Source organism: Nelumbo nucifera, chromosome 1 (assembly GCF_055504915.1).
Source record: "Nelumbo nucifera cultivar China Antique chromosome 1, China Antique-T2T, whole genome shotgun sequence".
NCBI classification, from domain to species: Eukaryota; Viridiplantae; Streptophyta; class Magnoliopsida; order Proteales; family Nelumbonaceae; genus Nelumbo; species Nelumbo nucifera.
In genome coordinates this window covers 29,683,298-29,697,290 of record NC_142649.1, presented here as the reverse complement: position 1 = coordinate 29,697,290, position 13,993 = coordinate 29,683,298, and positions in this window count along the sequence as shown.

Here is a 13,993-nt window from a genome sequence, read left to right as displayed (position 1 = left end):
CAGAAAAACCGGGAACTGGTCACTTGACCGGTTCTGTTTTCCTCCAAAACCATTTTTTTCCTCAAAACCGTTGATTTTGGTCAGCAAACCGCTGAACCGGCTGATTAACCGTTCAAACGGTTTGACCGTTTTCTAATTTTATTTATTTTTTTGTAAGAACAGACCGACCATTCGGGTCAAATGGTCAGACCGTTTGAACCGGTAACTAGACCCCTGACCGGTTCATTTTTAAAAACCATGAACTAAATATCCTAAACTAAAAAGAGAAAATATAATAACAGTTGAGAGTGAAATTAAGGCTGCTTTTGGGAGTACTTTTTGGCCTACATGGGCTTCTGAAAAACAAACTTTTTAAAATAGGTTCTTTTTTGAAAAATGTCTTTAATGTTTGGTTAATAACTAGCGTCCTTTCTTATTCAAAATAGCTTCTTGCAAATGTGAAATGCTAAATTGGAGTTTTTTTTTCTATTTTTTTCAGATGGACTTTTTAATGACTCACCAAATGATTTTTTATGGACTTCTGGTTTGGAGAAGTACTTACAAACGAAAGAACTTGGTCTGGAGGTAGAGTTTCAGTCTCAAGGAGCTTTTATTTAGAAGTTGTATTTTATTGCCCTTGCGCTACACATACTATATTGTAGTTAGACTTAGAGTTGGTCACAGCTAGGAGTTTTTAATCAAAAATTAGGTATCTGATCTCTAAGGGGCTATTGCTTGGAAGGTAGGAGTCATTTTAAGAGATTGGTTTTGAGATATTTAGAGGAATTAAGAAGTAATTGGCTTTGGAGTAGTCAATTACTACCTTTTTGTGACTACTACTTGTAACTCAATCTTGGCTGTCATGCATGGTTGACTATTGGCTTTGGAGTACTCAACAATTGGTTGAAACTGGTGACAATAGGCTCAGCTATCACATGTGGTCAATTATTAGTCTTAGTTCTCACACGTAGTTGACTATTGCCTTATGGGGAGTTGATTATTGGATATGATAACCTTAGAATGGTAAGCAATTCCTGGGGTCTAGAAGTCAACTTCTTAGCCATTTAAACTTGGTATTTTCACAATTTAGTCAATTATTGAGTTTAGGAAAAGCTTAAGAACCTTTTCTAATCTAACCATTGGTCTTTAAGGTTGTGGTTAATTGAGATAGGTCTAATTATATCCCATTTAATGCATTCTTCACATCATATTACATCAAGTCCGAAAAGATAAGAAAACTCTAAGACTCTACAGATTGATGTCTTTTTTTCTTTTTCTTCTTGTCATGAAAGAACACACTATTTGGAGAGAGTTCAGCCCATAATACAACAATCCACTTTTATCTCTAATCATTGGTACTCTTTGAATGAGTTTGTCGTCTACATTTTAATTCATTTGATGAAATAATTTGATATAGTTGCACATTTGTTTCTCAATCCATTACTATTCTCAATGAGTTTGTTATCATCAAAACACATAGGGCTAATACCAATTAAGATAGATTTGCATGTCCAGTATTTGTCTTATTGGTTTTAAGTCCTTCAGGGACTTGTTCAGCTCCTTTTTTCAACTTGTTGATCTTTTCAATCTTCTATCTAAAAATCAACATATCATCAACAAAGAGTAGAAGAATGATAAAATCACCACTAGCAAACCTTTTTTATGTAAACATAATCTTTAGATGTTTTCATTTATCCATTTCCCACCATAACGGATTCAATCTTCCTATACCACTATTAGGTGCATGCTTTAGGCCATATAAATTCTTCTTCAGCTTATAGACCAAGTGCTCCTTTCCTTTTACTTGAAAACTTTTTGCCTGTTCCATATAGATTTCTTCTTCCAAATCACCACAAAGAAAAGTTGTCTTTACATCGAACTACTCAATTTCCATATTCATACTTGCAACAAGACGAACACAACTCGGATAGATATCTTCAACACTAGAAAAAAAAAAAGCCAACTTCAAGTCACCTTTTTAAATAAGTATTTTTTTTAAAAAAGTACTTATTACCCTCTTTTTTACCAAACACCAATAAGTAATTAAAAACCACTTAATGTGTGGTTCCATGTCTTAAAAGAAGTACTTCTTAAAAGTGTTCTCAAACTGGGCCTAAGTAGAGGGGGAGGTTGGTCAAGAGATAGTAGACGTTCAAATGATTAACACATTAATCTATTTAAGTAAAATAAGTTTAAGTTAAATAGAAGTAATTGGCTTGGTTTGGGAATGACAATGCATTATGTTTGGGCCGGGGGTCATACTCCCCATCCTCAACCATGATTTCTAAGGAACTTACTGTCCCTAACCCTAATTGCCATTGGAGAGAAAATTGAACACCATCCCCGATCCCAATGGGTACGGTTTTCAATCAGGGACCCAAATCCCCAAATTCTTGTCATCAGGAAGAAAACAATTCATTACTTCAAATTTGTTTATCACGTAACTAAAATCTATTTGAGCTAAAATGAGTATTGATGGATGGTGATTTGGCCCGACCTCATCATGAGGGGACACGTGGACGTGACTCAACATAGGTGACAACTCAGCACGACCAGTTCGCCAAGATCCAGCATGGCAGCTCGCTACAAGATGACACTCCGATTACCCCGAGCTAAGGTTCTTCCTAGGTCGGGAATATCCCGAGCTGAAGGCACTTCGGCTTGAGATCGGGAGCCTCCTAAGTTAGAATAAATTTACTCCGGCCCAAACCTAAGTAGGCCACCTCGGGTAGAAGCACATTGATACGACACTTGCAGCTCGGCACAGGGTAGCTCGGTACAAGGCAGCTCACGGAAGAGCAGTCCGGCGTATCACGGGAAGATATCCTGTCTGACAATCGTACCTGCCAAACCTGGAGACCTGCACCCACGTCTCTCGCCAGGCGGCGTCGTGCCTGCCAGCCCTGAGAGGTGTCCCTTGTCTAGCAGAGCCGTACTCTGCAACGGTTACCTATGCCCACTAGCTCAACCCTAACAAGTAATGGTTGCGGCAGAGAATCAGAGGCGGTTATGCCAGATCTGACAGGACACTACTATATAAGAGCTCCGACCCCCAAATAACAAAGGTATTGCAACTTGCATGATCTGCACTCTAGCTCTCTCATTTTTGCTCTCTCTCTTCCTGTTACTAACTTAAGCATCGGAGTGTTCCCGCCGGGCAAGTCCTGCCGGGCAAGTCCCCCCGGGATCCTTCACCTTCTTCTCATTCTCAAGCATCTCGTCCATCGCCAGCTAGGAGCGCATCCCCTTCCAGCTAGGAGTGACCAGGTCGCGCATCATCAATTGGCGTCGTCTGTGGGAAATGCTTCGAAAAGCCTTCTTCCACCAAACTTTGCAACTTCGGTTTCCATGGCTTCCTCCAGCAACGCCGGACGTAGTGCAGAAATGAATACCACTGGGGAACAACTTCAGGTCCCAACAGTATGTATTGGACAATTCACGGTCCCCCTCTCTGTAGACGGAGTTCCTACTCTGAACATGCCTCAGGTAATGGCACCTGTGAACGTTCCACTCCCTTCAACAGTAGGAGCAACTTTCGCTGAACCCTCCATTGTACCTCCGGTGACCGGTCAAAACCAGCTTGAAGACCTGGTGCACTACATGCGAGCTATGCAGGCCCAAATGCAAAAATTTCAACAATTTTAGTTGTATCAGCAGCAAGTGTTACACGAAGTCTATCAGCACCAGTATCAGTAGCAGTTTCCACCACTGCCCTAGAACCAGCAACAAGTTCCTCCTCGATACCCTACTGCGCAGTAGGCCAAGCCCCGCCGTCGCAGCGAGCAACCTCCTTGCCGGGGAGAGACCTCCCAGACTCAGAACCCTCTTGGGAGTCAGGTCTCATCCCGCGGGAAGGAAAGACAAGTCACTCCCCCCACCTCGCAGCATGTAGTCAGTTCGGGGGACTCTCAGCCAACCAGGCCTACATCACCTCGGCCTTTGCAGTTCAAGATCCCACTCGTTGAGAACCAGTTTGAGGTCTTGGCTGCGGATTACAGACAGGGCCCTTCGGTCCACAGCCATCGGCAACAGTCCGAGCCCCTCCCCGGCCTTACTGTGCCCGACAACACAGAGGCCAACAGCACTAATGCAGAGACAACAAAGAAGCAGCGGAGACGTCACCGAGCTCGCCGAGCTATAGCCCAGCGCCTGCCCAAACTCCCCAAAGAAGAGGCCAGCAGCACTAGTGTCGAGCTATAGCCCAGCACCGCTCCTCTCTGTGCCATCTCCTCTATCTCCCGAGCTCCTGACTGTCCCAATGTCCAAAGACTTCAAGGTACCTCCCCTAGACAAATACGACGGATCATTCGACCCGAATGATCATGTAGACACTTTTCAATCACAGATGCACTTAGCCGGGGCAAGCGAGCCCTACATGTGTGTAGCCTTCTCCACCGCATTCAAGGGAGTAGCTCGCACGTGGTACAGGAACCTCGCGCTCGGGTCAATCAAAAGCTGAGCGCAGTTCGTGCAGGTTTTCACCTCCCACTTTGTCTCCAGCAAAAGATGCCCGAGGACCCAAGAAAGCCTCCTCGGCATAGTCCAGAGGGAAGGGGAGTCCATCCGCAGCTACATCAAGAGATTCAACGATGCATGTCTGCAGATACCTAACTTGGACCCCGCGGTGAGGCTCACAGCGGCCAAGAGAGGCATAACGCACAAGGAGTTCAAGTGGCACGTGGTTGTCAACAGACCTAAGGATGTGACTGAATTCCTCAAGCTCGCGGACCAGTTCATCAGAACGGAGGAGGAGATGAACCAGAAGGGCGAGAACCCACCCGAGAAGAGGAAAAGAGAAGGTGAGTCCTCGACCCACGGGGACAACAAGAAGAAGAAAGAACTACCTCGGGGAGGAAGGCCAGATTAGTCTTTCCGAGCTCCTCCAGCTGGAAGGTCGAACTACACGCCACTAAACGCGAAGCGAGCTGAGATCCTCATGGCGATTAAGGACGCGCCGTACGTAAAGTGGCCACCCCGGTTGAGAGGAGACCCAAATGTTAGAAATAAAAATTTGTATTGTCACTTTCATAAAGATCACAGTCATAGTACCGAAAGCTGTAAAAACCTCCGCGATGAGATAGAAGAGCTCATCTGTCACGGGTATTTAAGAAATTTTGTACAAAATGATAATAAAACAGGTCGGCAGGGCGAGCAAGGCAGAGATGCTCCCGAGTCCAGCAGCAGACAAGGCGAGCAGCCGCAGAGGCTGCCCCCCGAAGAGAGGCTAGTTCGGGGGACAATCCACATGATCACCAATGGGTCAATCGTCGCGGGCTGCACCTCAGCTGCGGCCAGGACCTCAGCCCGCGAGGTCGAAAGAGAAGGGAAGAATCCCCCAAAGCGACCAAGGACGGAGGAGCCGATTTTCTTCACTGAAGACGACGCATGCGGAGTCCACTACCCTCATGACGACGCACTCGTCGTGAAGATAAGAATCAACGATTTTGAGGTGAAGCGTGTCCTCGTCGACTCCGACAGTTCAGCAGACATCCTCTTCAAAGCAATGTTTGACAAGCTTCAACTTCAAGAAAGCAACCTCAAGTCCGCAAGCACTCCCTTGGTGGGCTTCAGCGGAGAGGAAGTCAGGCCCTTGGGGAGGATTTCTGTACCTATGGAGGTCGGCACCTGGCCCAGCATAGTGAGGTCAGCCCATCACCCATGCTCTACGTGCGGTGGTCTCCACCTATTATTTGGCCATGAAGTTCCCCATGGACTTCGGAATTGGGGTAGCACGAGGCGATCAGCTCGAGTCTCGCAAGTGCTATGTTGCCGCCCTCAAAGGAAAAGCCAAGGTAGCAGATGACCTCGAGCTGGAGCGGCCTGTGGAGCACTATGAAGAGCGAGCTGTACCCATAGAAGAGACGGTTTCCGTGCCTACTTCAATAGAGGACCCAGCTCGGACCCTCCAGATCGGCGCTTCGGTTGAGGAGCCTCTGTGATCTCAGCTGGTAAGTTTCTTATTTCAAAATTTAGATATTTTTGCATGGTCCGCGGCTGAAATGCCCGGCATAGACCCTAAAATCATCACTCACAAACTAAACACTGATCCTGTAGTTAGGCCCGTTAGACAGAAGAAATGCAACCTAGCCCCAGAGCGTTGGAGAGTAGTTGACGAGGAGGTCAGGAAGCTCCTTACAGTCAATTTTATCAAGGAAGTCCATTACCCAAGCTGGGTAGCCAACCCCACTCTGGTAAAAAAGGCTAACAGTAAATGGCGCATGTGCGTCGATTATACCGACCTGAACTGAGCTTGCCCGAAGGACTGCTTCCCACTCCCCAAGATCGACCGTTTGGTGGACGCGACCTCAGGGCATGAGTTGCTGAGCTTCTTAGACGCCTATTCGGGCTACAACCAGATCAGAATGGACCCTACTGATGAAGAAAAAATGGCTTTCATAATTGAGCTCGGCCTGCACTGCTACAAGGTCATGCCCTTCGGACTGAAAAATGTCGGGGCAACATTTAAGAGACTTGTAAACCGATTGTTTGAGTCGTTGATCAACAAAAGAGTAGAGTGTTATGTAGACGACATGGTCGTCAAAACCCAATTTTCAAATGATTTAATAAAAGATTTGCATTCAGTTTTTGAAATTTCGCACAAATTTAATATGAAATTAAACCCGAACAAGTGCGTTTTCGGTGTCACCTCGGGTAAATTCTTAGGTTACATTGTTAACAGGCGTGGCATTGAGGCCAACTCTAACAAAATTAAGGCCATCTTAGATAGGAAACCACCCCGAAAATTGAAGAAGGTTCAGAGGTTGAACAGCCGCATAGCCTCTCTGAGCCGCTTCATGTCCAAATCGGCAGATCGCTGCCTACCTTTCTTTAAGGCAATTAAGAGAAGCAAAGACTTCGAATGAACCGAAGAGTGTCAGCTCACTTTCGACGAGCTCAAAAGGTACCTCGCTAGCATCCCAGTGTTAACCCGACCCGAGGAGGGAGATATTTTGGAACTGTACCTCTCTGCGAGTGACGAGGTAATCAGCTCGGTACTGACAAAAGTAGTAGATCGGGTCCAACGACCCATCTACTATGTTAGCAAAGTGTTCCAGGGAGCAGAGACGATGTATCCTGAGATTGAAAAGTTGGCATACGCGCTAGTTGTTGTAGCTCAGAAACTGCGTCCGTACTTCCAAGCTCATACAATCGTCGTCCTCACCAATAAGCCTCTGAGGCAAGTCTTGCTCAAGCCCGAGGTTTCTAGTAGGTTGACAAAGTGGGCCATCGAACTCAGCGAGTATGACATCCAGTATAAGCCGCGAACTACTATCAAGGCCCAAGCCTTAGCCGACTTCGTCGCAGAATGCACCTTCAGCACCGAGGTCCCTGAGTTGGCCGAGCTCGAGCACAATGAGGCTTCAACTACCGCGGCCTCTCTCCTGGTTAGATAGAACCCGACCTGGGATGAGGAGCCCTGGATCCTCCATGTGGATGGCTCATTAAATCAGCAGGGCAGCGGAGCCGGAATTGTTCTGTACGGGCCAAGCGGTGTGAAATTGGAGTATGCGCTACGCTTCGAGTTCGCTGCATCCAACAATGAAGCGGAGTACGAAGCATTGATAGCCAGGCTAACCCTAGCAAATGAAGTAAAAGCCAAACACATCGTTATTTGTAGCGACTCCCAGCTCGTGGTCAACCAGGTCATCGGTAAATACGAAGCTCACGAGCCAACCATGGTCGCCTACTTAGCCAAAGTCAGAGAGGCTCTGCTCAACTTCCGGTCCAACTTCATCAAACAGATCCCGAGATCCGAGAACGCTGAGGCCGATGCCATGTCCCGATTGGCCAGCACAAGCTTCAACACTTTGAGAACCGTGTACACAGAGAACCTGCCTCGACCTAGCATTCTCGGGGGGGCAGAGGAGGTCACTCCCGTCGTACAAGCAGAACCGAGCTAGATTAATCCGCTCGCAAGCTATTTGCTACACGGGACCCTCCCTGTAGATCGTAATGCTGCCAGAAGGGTAGAGCACCAGGCAGCCAAATACGTCATAATAGATGAACGGCTGTACCGAAGGTCATACACGCTCCCTTATCTGTGCTTTTTGCGACCTTCCGAAGCCGAGCTCGTACTCCGCGACACTCATGAGGGCTTGTGCGACGGACACTTGGGGGGCAGGGCCCTCGCCCAGAAAGCACTACGACAGGGATATTATTGGCCAACGTTGAAGGCAGATGCGATCGAGTTCGTTAGAAAGTGTGACAAATGTCAGAAGCACGCCAACATCCACCACTAGCCCACTGCCGACCTAAAGTACCTCACCAGCCCATGACCCTTCGCACAATGGGGGATCGATATACTCGGACCATTTCCACTAGCGACAGGACAGAGGAGGTTCTTAGTGGTAGCAGTTGATTATTTCACCAAGTGGGTGGAGGCCGAACCTCTCGCAAAGATCACAACACGGAATGTGCAGAACTTCTTCTAGAAGAATATAGTTTGTCATTTCAAACTACCCCGAGTACTCATCTCTGACAATGGCAAGTAGTTCGGGGACATTAAATTCCAGAACTGGTGCAAAGATATGGGAATACAACAAAATTTTACCTCGGTGGCACAACCTCAAGGGAATGGTCAGACAGAGGTCACAAACAGAGCCATTATATGCAAACTGAAGGCACGCTTAGACCGAGCTAAGGGACTGTGGGTAGACGAGCTGCCCAATGTACTATGGGCTTATCGAACCACGGTGAAAACTGCAACAAGCGAAACCCCCTTCAACCTCACTTACGGCACCGAGGCAGTCATCCCAGCCGAGATTGAGGTTCCCACGCTACTTGACGAGGTACGGGACCTCGCATATATTAGGACCGCGGCCTACCAGTAAAGAGTAGCTCAGTACTATAACGCCAGGGTCAAGAAGAGGAACCTCCGCATCGGAGACCTGGTTCTTCATAAAGTTATGATACCTGAGGCCGGTGTTGGTAAGCTCGGGCCAAATTGGGAAGGACCCTACCGAGTAAAGCGGGTGCTTAGGAAAGGAACGTATGAGCTCGAAACCCTATAAGGGAAGCAGGTACCTCGGGCATGGAATATTGTCAACTTAAGGCAATATTACCTATAACGACCCAGGAGAGGAGAGTGGACCATAAGTCGCTCCCTCAGCCTATGGGCTAAAACGCCAAGCTAAGGACCTCAGCGCCCAGTCGCCTCTTCGGCATGGGCGGACTCCAGAGAGTGGACCATAAGTCGCTCCCTCAACTTAAGGGCTAAAACGCCGAGCTAAGGACCTCGACGCCCAGTCGCCTCTTCGACATGGGCGAACTCCAGAGAGTAGGCCATAAGTCGCTCCCTCAGCCTAAGGGCTAACACACTGAGCTAAGGACCTTAGCGCCCAGTCACCTCTTTGGCATGGGCGAACTCTAGGAGAGTGGACTATAAGTCGCTCCCTCAGTCTAAGGGCTAAAGCGCCGAGCTAACAAAAGACCTTGGCACCACATAAGACCTAGTCGCCTCGTCGGCATAGGCAAAGTACTTTTAATGCCTAAGGCGCAGGTAGCTCGGGTGTGAACCCTATGATGCATAGCCCGCCCCGGCATACAGCGGGTTGAACCCGTTAGGGACAACCAACGTTAACTTAAGTAACCCAGGTGCAGACAGGTTACAAAGGAAAGAAAGAAAGAAAAAACTGAGCTCGCAGGCTCAGAGTACAAGGACCGTTCGAACTACTTGGGGGACTTCTCGCTCGGAGCCTCCACAGAAGTGCCGGCCTGATCGGTGGCAATGGCCTCTTCAACGTCATCACCCTCCTCCTCAAAGTCCGGGTCTTTGGCGGCTTCGCGGGCAATCTCTCCTGTGATTCGTGAGGTGGTGATGGCGCTTACGTCGAGCTGCGGGAACTCGCGCTTTATCAGCCACCGACTGAGCTTGAAACCTTTGCGGTAGGCCTCCTCCATCACCCCGTCGAACTCCTCCGACTTGACGTAGTCTTGGATGGCCTTGACCTTGGCTTCCTCCATAGCGCCAAGAAGGATATCAGTTTGCTCCTTGACATCGGCTTCGAGGTTCTCTACTTGGCGCTTCAGAGTCCCCTTATCCGACTCAAGGTTCTTCACCCTGCGCAACACCTCCTCCTTCTCGCGCTGCCACTCCTCCTTCTCTAACATCAACGACGTAACTAGCTCTTTCTGAGCTAGCACATCGCCCTCTAGCCGATGGATATGGCCACGAGCTAGTTTCAGATCAGAGTGAGCTGCGCAGGCTGAGTCTTCGGTAGCCAGAGCTCGCTTTAAGTGCCTCTCAGATTGGAGAGTCAGGGCGTGCACGATAGAGTTCACCTGCCAAGAGAATGCCAGTTAGCACCAGTAAGGAAACAATTGCAGAAGTTTGAAGTATAACGGGACTTACCACCATAGAGTGGGTAGCTGCCCGAGCTCCGAGCTGAGAAGGCGATAGCTCAGCCCATTCGGAGACCTCCTTGGCATACACAACCCCTTTGCTCTTCCGAAGGATGTGCTACGAGTTCAAGATGCTCCAAGCTGTTCCTTCGCTCCCTGAGGTAGTGGCGGGCATGGGAGCGGTCTCTGCAGTGGTCTCGGGAGCGGGCTCCATAGTTGTCTCGGGAATGGGCTCCACAATCATCTCGGGCTCCCAAGGTGGGAGGTTCTCTGATCCCTCCAATTCAATCATTGGAGGAGCTACAACAGGCAGCTCATGCTCGGGAGTGGGAGCCCGTGGAGATTCAATGCGAGCTCTCTTTGCAGCTCACTTCTTTCCCCCCTTCATTTTTCCAAAGAGTTTCTCTGCACTAAGTCGCCCCATAGGACCTGCAACAGAGTTCGACGTCAGTAATGCTACCAAGAAGTAGAAACTGGCTACCGAAGAAAAATACTAACTCTAAACAAGGCGACCTACTGGGACTCAGACCGGTCTCAATGAGCTTGTTCTCGGCGATGAAGTCCTTGTAGTCGAAGCCGAACTCCGCCCAAGACTGGAGCGTCTCCCTTGTATCCCAGTCTAGCGTAATGCTGGAGTCCTGAATGGCCACCCTCCAGTGAGTAGGGAAGGGCCATCCCGCAGGGTTCCAAACTACAAAATAATCCCGTTTTCAGGTCGGGATTTTATTGGGGAGGTCGTGTAGCAGCTTGTAGCCTGGGCGAGGGGATAGGTAGTAAGTCCGCATGTGCTCGGGGAGAACGCTAGAAGCATTCTTCTTTATGGAAAGTATGGAGGCGAAAATGTCAAGGTCGAGAGGTAGGGCGTAGTCGAAGCAAAGGGAGATGGTACTGACCACGTTCCAAATGGAGTTCGGGTTGAGCTGGTCTATAGTAACGTCGAAGTGATTTAACACTTCAATAATTAGGGGGTGCAGTGGAAGGCGGAGTCCGGCCACGAGTTGTTCCCCGAAAATCACGATCTTGTCGTAACCGTGTTCCCAAGGGAAGTCGCTCGCAGGAAGGTGGTAGGTATACTCCCTAGGAAGGTTATACCGAGCTATTAGGCTCCTAAGCCTGTCTACCGTCATGGTAGAAGGACCGAACTTGTCTAGTATCCAACCTCGATTAGAGGTGGATGCCGGGTTACCCGAGGTCTCCTGCACCTCGTAGACTGACTGTGCCTCAGAGGCACCTACTTGAGCCGGGGCGCTCACCTCGGGCTCATCTAAGAGACTATCTGCTTGAGCCGGGGCACCCACCTCGGGCTCATTTAAGAGGCTGTCGAAGCTATGGTCTGACATAGCTACGAACTGAAAAATGAACTAAGGGAAGCTAACTACGAAACTAAAAAGACTGGAATCGAACTGAAGAGGAGAGGCTAAGGAGACTCACCAAGGGAAGATGACCGAACTAGGAAGAATGGAAGACTGGAAAACCCAAGCTGAAGAGCTTAGCCGCGACCTCAAGACGAGCGTTAGTGAACTTATGGCGGAGAAAATGACTGTGGTCCCCCCTATTTATAGCCGCTATGTCCGAGATTCAACGGTTGAGATCAAGACGATCTAATGACTCTCAAGAAAACCGGCTGCGCGACCCCCGAGGTGAAATCGGTTTAGCGCGTTTTTTGACGTCCGCAAAGTCTATAGATCGCGTGAAGTCCACGCGTGAACTGCATGCGACCCGGGTTATCTTTGATTGAGCCGAGCAACGAACTGGTCCAACCGACAAAATATCTGACTGGATGGTCTAGACTTCGAGCCAAATCCACTCGTCATGTCGTGAACTCCCCACACTAGGTCAGGACCCCTGGCTTAGGGAGTGGGGGGAAATTGATGGAGGGTGATTTGGCCCGACCTCATCATGAGGAGACACGTGGACGTGACTCAACATAAGCGACAACTCAGCACGACCAGTCTGCCAATATCCAGCGTGGTACCTCGCTACAAGATGACACTCCGATTACCCCAAGCCAAGGTTCTTCCCAAGTCGGGAATATCCCGAGCTGAAGGCACTTCGGGTTGAGCTCGGGAGCCTCCTAAGTTAGAATAAATTTACTCTTGCCCAAACCTAAGTAGGCCACGTCGGGTAGAAGCACCTCGATACGACACTTGTAGCTCGGCACAGGGTAGCTCGGTACAAGGCAGCTCCCGGAAGAGTAGTTCGGCATATCACGGGAAGATCTCCTGTCTAACAATCGTACCTGCCCAACCTGGAGACCTGCACCCACGTCTCTCGCCAGGCGGCGTCGTGCCTGCCAGCCCTGAGAGGTGTCCCTTGTCTGGCAGGGCCGTACTCTGCAACGGTTACCTGCGCCCACCAGCTCAGCCCTGGCAAGTAATGGCTACGGTAGAGAATCAGAGGCGGTTATGCCAGATCTATCAGGACACCGTTATATAAGAGCTCTGACCCGCAAATAGCAAAGGTATTGCAACTTGTGTGATCTGGAATCTAGCTCTCTCATTTTTGCTCTCTCTCTTCCTGCTACTAATTTAAGCATCGGAGTGTTCCCGCCGGGCAAGTGTCCCCTCGGGATCCTTCACCTTCTTCTCTTTCTCAGGCATCTCGTCCGTCGCCAGGTAGGAGTGCAACCCCTTCCAGCTAAGAGTGACTAGGTCGCACATCATCAAGTATAAATCTATTTAAAAACATATAAGCAAATAATGTTTTAAAATATTAAATATATTATATATTTTAAAATTTTATAATATAAAAATGATATTTTAAAAAATATTTAAAATATTATAGTTAAAGTCGGGGCTTCACTCCCCATCCCCATCCTCACCCCTGATTGAGTATTTGAATTTATCCTTGTCCTCGTCCATGTCAAAGTAACCAACCCATATGGGTTGGGGAGGGAGCACAAGTACCAAGTGGGGACGGGGGAATTGCCATCCTTCATCCTTGCCTATTAGCATAAATGTTAATATTTATTTTCTCTATTCTCTCCTATATATATATATATATATTTTTTTTATTATTATTATGTTATTTTATAATTAACAAAATTATTTTTAGTGACATTTTCCCTTATTGGCTCCTTTTGCATGTCTTCGGAACTGCATAATTGCATAACTGGGTCGAATTCATCAAACTAGATCAGTATAATTCATATGAATTGGTAATTGAAGCTAGGCCTGTTATCGGATCAGATTCATCTAAATCCGTGTTCGATTCAACATGCTGTTGGCTGCATCGATTCCGATATGAAATCTTATCGGATTATGTGCAGGGAATTCAAGTTCGAATCCAATTGATTATCTCGGATTTTGAATTTTAATCCAATTTCAATATAAGTTATCTATTTCAGCACAATTGGTGAATGTAATATCATTAAGACAAAATTTATAATCATTAATTTTTATTCAAGCTTTTTAAACAATTTCATAATCTATAAAATTTTTATTTTTATTTCAAAAATTTTGAAATAATTTATAATTTATTCAAAATAAATGAAAACGTATGGTCAAAAAGAAAACGGTAGATGAAAAAAAACCTAAGCGAGAGAGAAAAAAACGGTTGCAACTGTTGAAGTGTCGAGTGAGGGTTTAGAATTTAGCACTGGCTGACTGGGGGTTTGAGGAAAAGATCTCCTAATAAATTTTATCTATTCTATTAATGTATAAAAGTATATAAT